The sequence below is a fragment of the Anabrus simplex genome, chromosome 3 (assembly GCF_040414725.1).
Source record: "Anabrus simplex isolate iqAnaSimp1 chromosome 3, ASM4041472v1, whole genome shotgun sequence".
Classification (NCBI taxonomy): Eukaryota; Metazoa; Arthropoda; class Insecta; order Orthoptera; family Tettigoniidae; genus Anabrus; species Anabrus simplex.
This window is the reverse complement of record NC_090267.1, coordinates 497531373-497538583: the sequence shown is the minus strand read 5'-3', so window position 1 is coordinate 497538583 and position 7211 is coordinate 497531373.

Genomic DNA, 7211 nt, shown 5'->3' with positions numbered 1-7211 from the left:
TTTCCCTATATATCTCTTGGATTTCTCAATCTTTTGCTTTCCAGCATTTGATTTTTGCCTGTTTTCCCCCCCATATTTGCCCCTTCTGAATTTCATCAATGTCCCCACCAATAGTCTGTGGTCACCATCAAGATTAATGCTTGGTATCACTTTCACGTTTGTCAAGCAACTTCTGATTTCTTCCGTTATTATTATATAATCAGTTATGGATTTCTGTTGCAAGTTCCAGCTGTATCTGGTAATCTTGGGACTACCTCTTTTCTTATACCATCCATTACCAATGATCCATTTATTTCTCAGACACATGTCTGATAACATCTCCCCTTCATCATTTCTGTGATATTCTCCGTGGCTTCCTATAACTGTTTCATATCAAAAATCAAATCAAAATCTCTTTATATGCAAATGAGGTGTCTACCTCGGTGGCAAATGGTACACTAAAATACATTATTGTCAAGCACTAAATTTTAGATTAACAAGAGAAGAAAATTTTCCTAGAATACAATTTATACAATTTACGTTAACAATTTTTTCTATTAAACACACAGCTCATCCTTAATAAATTTATATTGTTTACAAAATTCTACTTATAATATCTCCTGTACTTACAAATATAGTCAACTCATATACTGTATGTGGAATTACTTCAAATAATACTATACAACTGGTATAAAATTAAAATTTACATTACATTTATTTATTTATTTTTTACCCATTTTGGAACCTAAATAGCATAATGACCTGCTGCGTCTTAACCAGAGCCCCCTTTTGCCACCACTTTTCAGAGTTCCTGAAGGGCCTTCACAGCTATCGTAGCGGTCCCAGGGCCCTCTAAGTCCCCACTGTACTTCACCCCTACAGGCAGTCCCCTACTTTGGCTGTCCAAACTCCTTAGACCAGGGGATGGAATTAATTTATTCACACACATTTTTTATTTACAATAATCTGCAATGGTCAAATGCCCTCTAACGTTTCATTTATTTTCTCTGTTGCTGTTTATTCTCTTCTTGAATATCTGTACAGATTTTGGAAAAGGATCAAACACAACCCCTGGTAAACTGTTCCACTCCTTCATGCCCTTCCCAATGAATGAAAATTTACCCCAATCGCTTCTGCTAAAATTCCTAAGTCTAGTTTTCTCCTTTCTCTTACTTAAAGTTTCCCACCCAAGTTCCTTCAACATTTCTGCTACACTACTCTTTCTCCTGAAATCCCCTGGTACAAATCTTGCTGCTTTCCTCTGCACACTATCTATTTCTTTTATTAGGTACTCTTGGTGATGATCCCAAACACTGTTTGCATATTCCAATAAGGGTCGAACCATACTTGAGTAACTTGTAACATGTAACGATCTGTATGCTTTCCCAACAATGTCATCCACATGACCCTTCTAGTGTAAATTACTTTCAAATCTCACACCTAAGTATTTGCACTTGTCATCTTTTGGGATAACTACCTCATCCAAAGTATATTCAAATTCGTTTTAAAACTCCTGTTTGTAAATGTTGTAACAGTTGATTTGCCTCCATTAACCTTCATATTATTTTCTTCAACCCATTGTTGGATACTCTCAAGGTCTCTTTGTAATTCTGACAATCCTCAATGTTATTAATTTCCCTATAAGCAATCATGTCATCTGCATACAATCTGATTTTTGATGTTATATTATTCCCTAAATCATTTGCGTATATTAAGAAAAGTAACGGACCGATTATACTACCCTGTGGAATTCCCTACCAATCTTTCTCTTCCTGCGATACATTATTTCCTACTTTGACTTTCTGAACCCTTGAATTTAGAAATGTTTTTATCCAACGTGTAACCCTTACGTCCAATCCTATTCCCTCCAATTTCTTTAATAATATTCCATGTTCCACTCTATCAAAGGCTTTGGAAAGATCTATGGCTATGCAATCTAACTGGCCTCCTGAATCCAACTGATCTGATATGTCCTGCTGAAATCCCACCAGTTGTGCCTCACAAGAAAATTTCTTTCTAAATCCATACTGGCTCCTCATGAACCAATTTTTATCATCACATATCCCTCTGATGTACTTTGATATTAAACTCTCCAGTATTTTACAAACTACACTAATCAGGCTGATTGGTCTGTCGTTCTCTGGTTTCCTTTTATCACCCTTTCCTTTATAAATTGGTATTATTTTAGATTCCTTCCATTCCTTTGGTATTACACTATTATTTATGACATAGTCAAAGATAAATTTTAAATAAGGCAGTATGTACCACCCCATTGTCTTTAATATCTCCCCAGTAATTTGATCACTTCCTGCTGCTTTACCTTGCTGAAGCAGCTGGATTTCTCTGAAAATATCTTCATTTGTGAATGAGAAGCTTCTTGTTTCCCTATGTGTCTCTCACTCTCTGTCTTCTGTTTCGCTTTCCAACTCCTGACATTCTTCTAATGAATCTCTGAATTCCTTGCTTTCTCAGTATCTGTTAAATAGTGTTCACCCCCTTCTCCCACCATTGTAGGAATTTGGATTCCTTTTCCTTTTTGATTCCTGATATATGAACACAGCTTTTTCCATTTCCCTTTGTGGTTATTACCCTCTTGAAGTATGCTATTCATATAATTCTCTTTTGCTTCCTTTTTCACTCTATTAAATTCCCTCATTAGCTGTTTTCTAGTTTCTCTACTCTCCCTACCCTCTTTGATTTTCCTGTTTACTATTCTACATTTTCTTTTTAATTTTTTTATTTCCCTTGTATAATAAACAGGGTCTGAGGTCATTTTACCCTTCTTAACAGGTAAAAATCTTTTCTCTCCTTCCAAAATGATTCCTTTAAATTTAGTCCAAAGTGTATCCACATTACTCCCTCACTTATCCAATAACTGAATTGTGATTTAAGGTAAGTCCCAAATTCATCAACTTTAGTTTTTCTGAACAATTTCTTGTCTTGTGTGACCCTCTTATTAAGCCTTTTTGGTACCAGTGCTACATCCGATATTACAGCCTTATGGTCACCTATTCCTTCAATTACCTCTGTTTTATCAACAATTTCCCATGGTTTAACCAAGAATACATCTAGTAAGTTATTGAGACGAGTCGGTTCTTGTACTACTTTTGTATATCCTCCCTCCCAAATTAACTTATTTGCCAGTTTCTGTTCATGGGCTTCACTTGCAGCTCTATTCCATTCAACTTCAGGCAAATTTAGATCTCCCCCAATTATTAACATATCATTATTATTGTTTTTATGAGCATACAATAATTACCAACATATTCAATGCCATGCTTAAGTTGCAATACTTCCCAGAACAATGGAAACTAGCAAAAATCCTTGTATTCAGGAAGCCAGGGAAAGATAAATCGGATCCCAACAACTACTAACAGCCATAAGCAAAGTATTCGAGAAAATACTGCTAAAAAGGCTCGTAACCCACATCAAGGAGAAAGGAATACTATGGAACGAACAATTCGGGTTCCGTAATGGACATTCCTCCACTCAGGTCCTCACGCGGTTCCTAGAACATGCCACAATCGGGTTTAACAAGCGAAGGGATAACGGCACGGTATTCTTAGACATACAAAAAGCGTTCGATAAAGTATTGCATGAAGGCCTGCTGGCTAAGCTGATAGACTACGAGTTCCATCCTGGATATGTAAGGCTAATTAAGTCCTACGTAACATACAGAAAATTTCAAGTAGACGTACACAACACTCTATCAAGTACGCAAAACATTAGAGTGGGCGTAGCCCAAGGATCACTAATAGGACCGATTCTATTTGTCCTGTATACCAACGATATGTCGACAGCAGAGCTCACCTCTATGTGGACGACACAGCAATAACCGTCCAGCACCCCCAGCTCCTGAGCACTGAGCCGGTTGGCACACGATTTTCCCTTTCCCTACTACATTTTAGGCCTGGGCTAAATGCCATTGAAATCTATGTTACTTGGAAATCTTTTCCTATTTTCTTTAATTTTGTGTGGTGTGCGATTTTGTCGCTAACTGTATCTGTATTTGTCACTCCGCAGAGAGAATTTTAAATGTTTTGTTTGTTGTGCCTCTTCATTTCCTCTTTGTCTATTGGTTCGCCTCAAATTTGCTCGAGAGCGAGTCCGGTTTTAGGCTCGTTGACTGGACGATCCGCTTCTTCTGCGAATCGTGTTGGAAGGCGAGGGAGTTGATTGTCGCCCGCCATGAGTGTTGGAAGCTTGATGTGGTGGCTTCTCAGAAGAATGTGTATTTATCTCAACATGCCAGGATAGTGTGTAATGGATCAGGGCTAAAGCCCTGAAGAGTTTATTTATCTTATTTTCTTATCCGGAGTGGACGTCCGCGCTAACAAGAGGACGCATGTGCCTATCGCTCAGCTGTCCCTCTCCTCTCACCGAGAACTTCTGAGAACTTTGAGTGGACACACTACCTGCCCCAACCGGTTACCGCTTCTCGGTACGTAGGGTTAGATAGGGAATCTGTGGCCCAGCGACCCGCTTAACAACGGATCATCCCACGTCCACTAGCTCATATTAGAATGTCCCTACATGAACACACACGGGACCAGGCGTACTTTTCCAGAAAGAGCAATGATACACTTAGTAAAGAACAATTTGTCAGCAAGCCTGGAACCATACAGACAACCAACAACGATCTTTAAGAACTGACGGAGAGTGAGGAGCTGTCGTTATCATGGGACTCTGACCACTCTACGGCCGTCAGCTCATCATCAGTGGAGGGCAAAGCGCAACAATTACTGCGCTGCCCCCCGCCTACCAACCCATCGGCTACATATTTTTCTTTAGTAATAATCTATTGAATATATCTGTAGGGTTCAATGCTACAAGCGCGCAGAGCATCTCGCTACCGGCCCTCGCTCCGGTCAACGACCCGGCCGAACGAGAGCTGGGGGGTGACTCATCGCACAGTGTGCTCTGAGAGCAGGAAATGAAAAGTGCTGGAGGAGCAGAGAGCAGACTGCACATCTGACTCAATGCAAGTAAACCTAACGCATGACGTTTACCTGACGAGGTACACTATGTATAAATATGCGTGCACCACCACCACCAATACTTCCACCACCACGACATCTCCGATCACCATCCCGTCAGTACAGGCCAGCTCGCACATACCGGTGCAGCCGCTGCCCACTCGGCCGTACAGCCATAAGGCCGACCCCCGAAGTAAGAGCAGGCGGCGCCTGGAGACCGAGCTGGAGTGCATGACGCTGTGCTCGGGCAACAGGGAACCGGGGCTAGGCCCCGAAGTGCCGGAACCCGAGCACGGGAAGGAGCAGTCACATGGCTCCGCTGAGCCAGTGACTGAGGAGCAACAGCAACATAAACTGGAGGCTACCTCTCCCCCCAACACGAACCTAACCCTCAAACCCGACCCAGTGGTCAGTCAGCCGGACGCCGGGAAAGCGGGACCCAGTTCCGCCAACCCGAGCGCAGAGGCAGCAGTGCACAAGGGAAGGAATGGGAAGAAGAAATGGACTCGGCGGATGGCGCCAAATAAAGTCCAACCCCCACCCGTGCAAACAAGAAATTCAGACTCAGACGAGGCTCGACTGGTGATTGACCTTTCAGGTACATCCCGGGAGGCCGAAGCCGAAAGCTCCGAAGGAGAGGGACTCAGCGAGCAAGGGGTGACCGAACCCGCGGTCCCAGCCACCCAGCCGGGAAACCAGGGTGACGGCTTCAGAGAGGCAAAAGGGAGGAAGAGGGAAGGGGAAAGGCAAAGTAGCCCAGCCCCTGAGCCACAAAGCCCAGAAAGGCGGGACACACAAGCCAAGTACCCGAGCCAATAGCAGTACAGAACTTCTATCGGCTCAACCCACCCTCAGCACAACACACACAATAGGCAGACTCGGCAAAGCCCACCTCCGCAAACAAAACCAGTCACCCATAAGGGGTCAACCCCCCTCCCCTTATGGTATACACCAAGGACACAAAGAAATTCGAAATGGATCTCCTCAAAAAGCTAACACATGAACAGAGAAATTAATACTTCTCTCGGCCGAGAATAGATGCGCATGAAGCGATCCAGCTGCACATGTCAAGCTTTGAGAGCTATGAAAATGCTATCGAAGTTCTAAAAGGGCTGAACATTAATTTTGTAAAAGTATTGCCCAACAGCACCATGAGGCGGTTCAGAGTGAAGACCCCCATTAATGGAAGCAATGCAGACGAAATCCAGCTTGCATTGAAAGCACAGGATATCCCGCATACTCCGTGGTGCAGATGCGAACAGGAAATAGGCCAGCCAAGGGCAACCTATTCCTAGTTGCCGTGGCAGACACCCCAGGAGCGGACAATCTGCGGAAAATGCGGATGCTCGCGAACATGCTGGTGTTGGTCGAGCCGTACCGCCCCCCAGCCACTGGGCCAGCCCCACCCAAGGAACCAAAGGCAGGTCAAGCCCATGAAAGCACATCCTGTGCTGCCACAGGGCCCGCCCCAGGCTAGCTCCACCCCCTGCAGAGAACCTGCCGCTAATAAACAGGCATCAGCACCACCACCCCCAACGCCCGCCCCCAACACCATACCAGCCACTACCATCTCACCACCCACACCTGAAACTCTAACACAGGTGCAACAGCCAAAAGGGAACATGGCAGGAAGGGTGTTCAGAGGAAAGATAGACGAAATTCTGAAAGACATCTTCCCGAACCTGAACCTAACCGAAATCATAACCAATGGAGTTATGATAGCCAAACTACTGGCTACAACCCTATCAATCCCATGGCTAGGGGACCTGGCAAACGCGATCTCTGAGCTCCTAACCCTAGATGGCTGAACAACCCAACGAGGATAATAATAATAATAATAATAATAATAATAATAATAATAATAATAATAATAATAATAATAATAATAATAACAATAATAATAATAATAATAATAATAATAATACACAAGAGCTTCGAGTTCTAATATGGAACTGCCAGGGCGTCAGGTCAAGAAAATACGAACTCGAAGCCTTCCTAGCCGCGAATACCATACACGTAGCTCTCCTAACAGAAACCTTCCTCCCACCGGGGAAGAAGTTCACCATAAGAGGCTACAAATTACACAGAAGCGGCAAGGCTAATAGATTCGGAGGGGTGGCAGTTCTGGTAAGGAAGGGCATTAAACATATGGAACTCGACTTACCAGAACTGGTTGAGCTGGAGGCATGCGGAATTGCCATGCCAGTGTGAGGAACACTCATCAATGTCAAATCGGCATACGCCAGACCTAAAAGC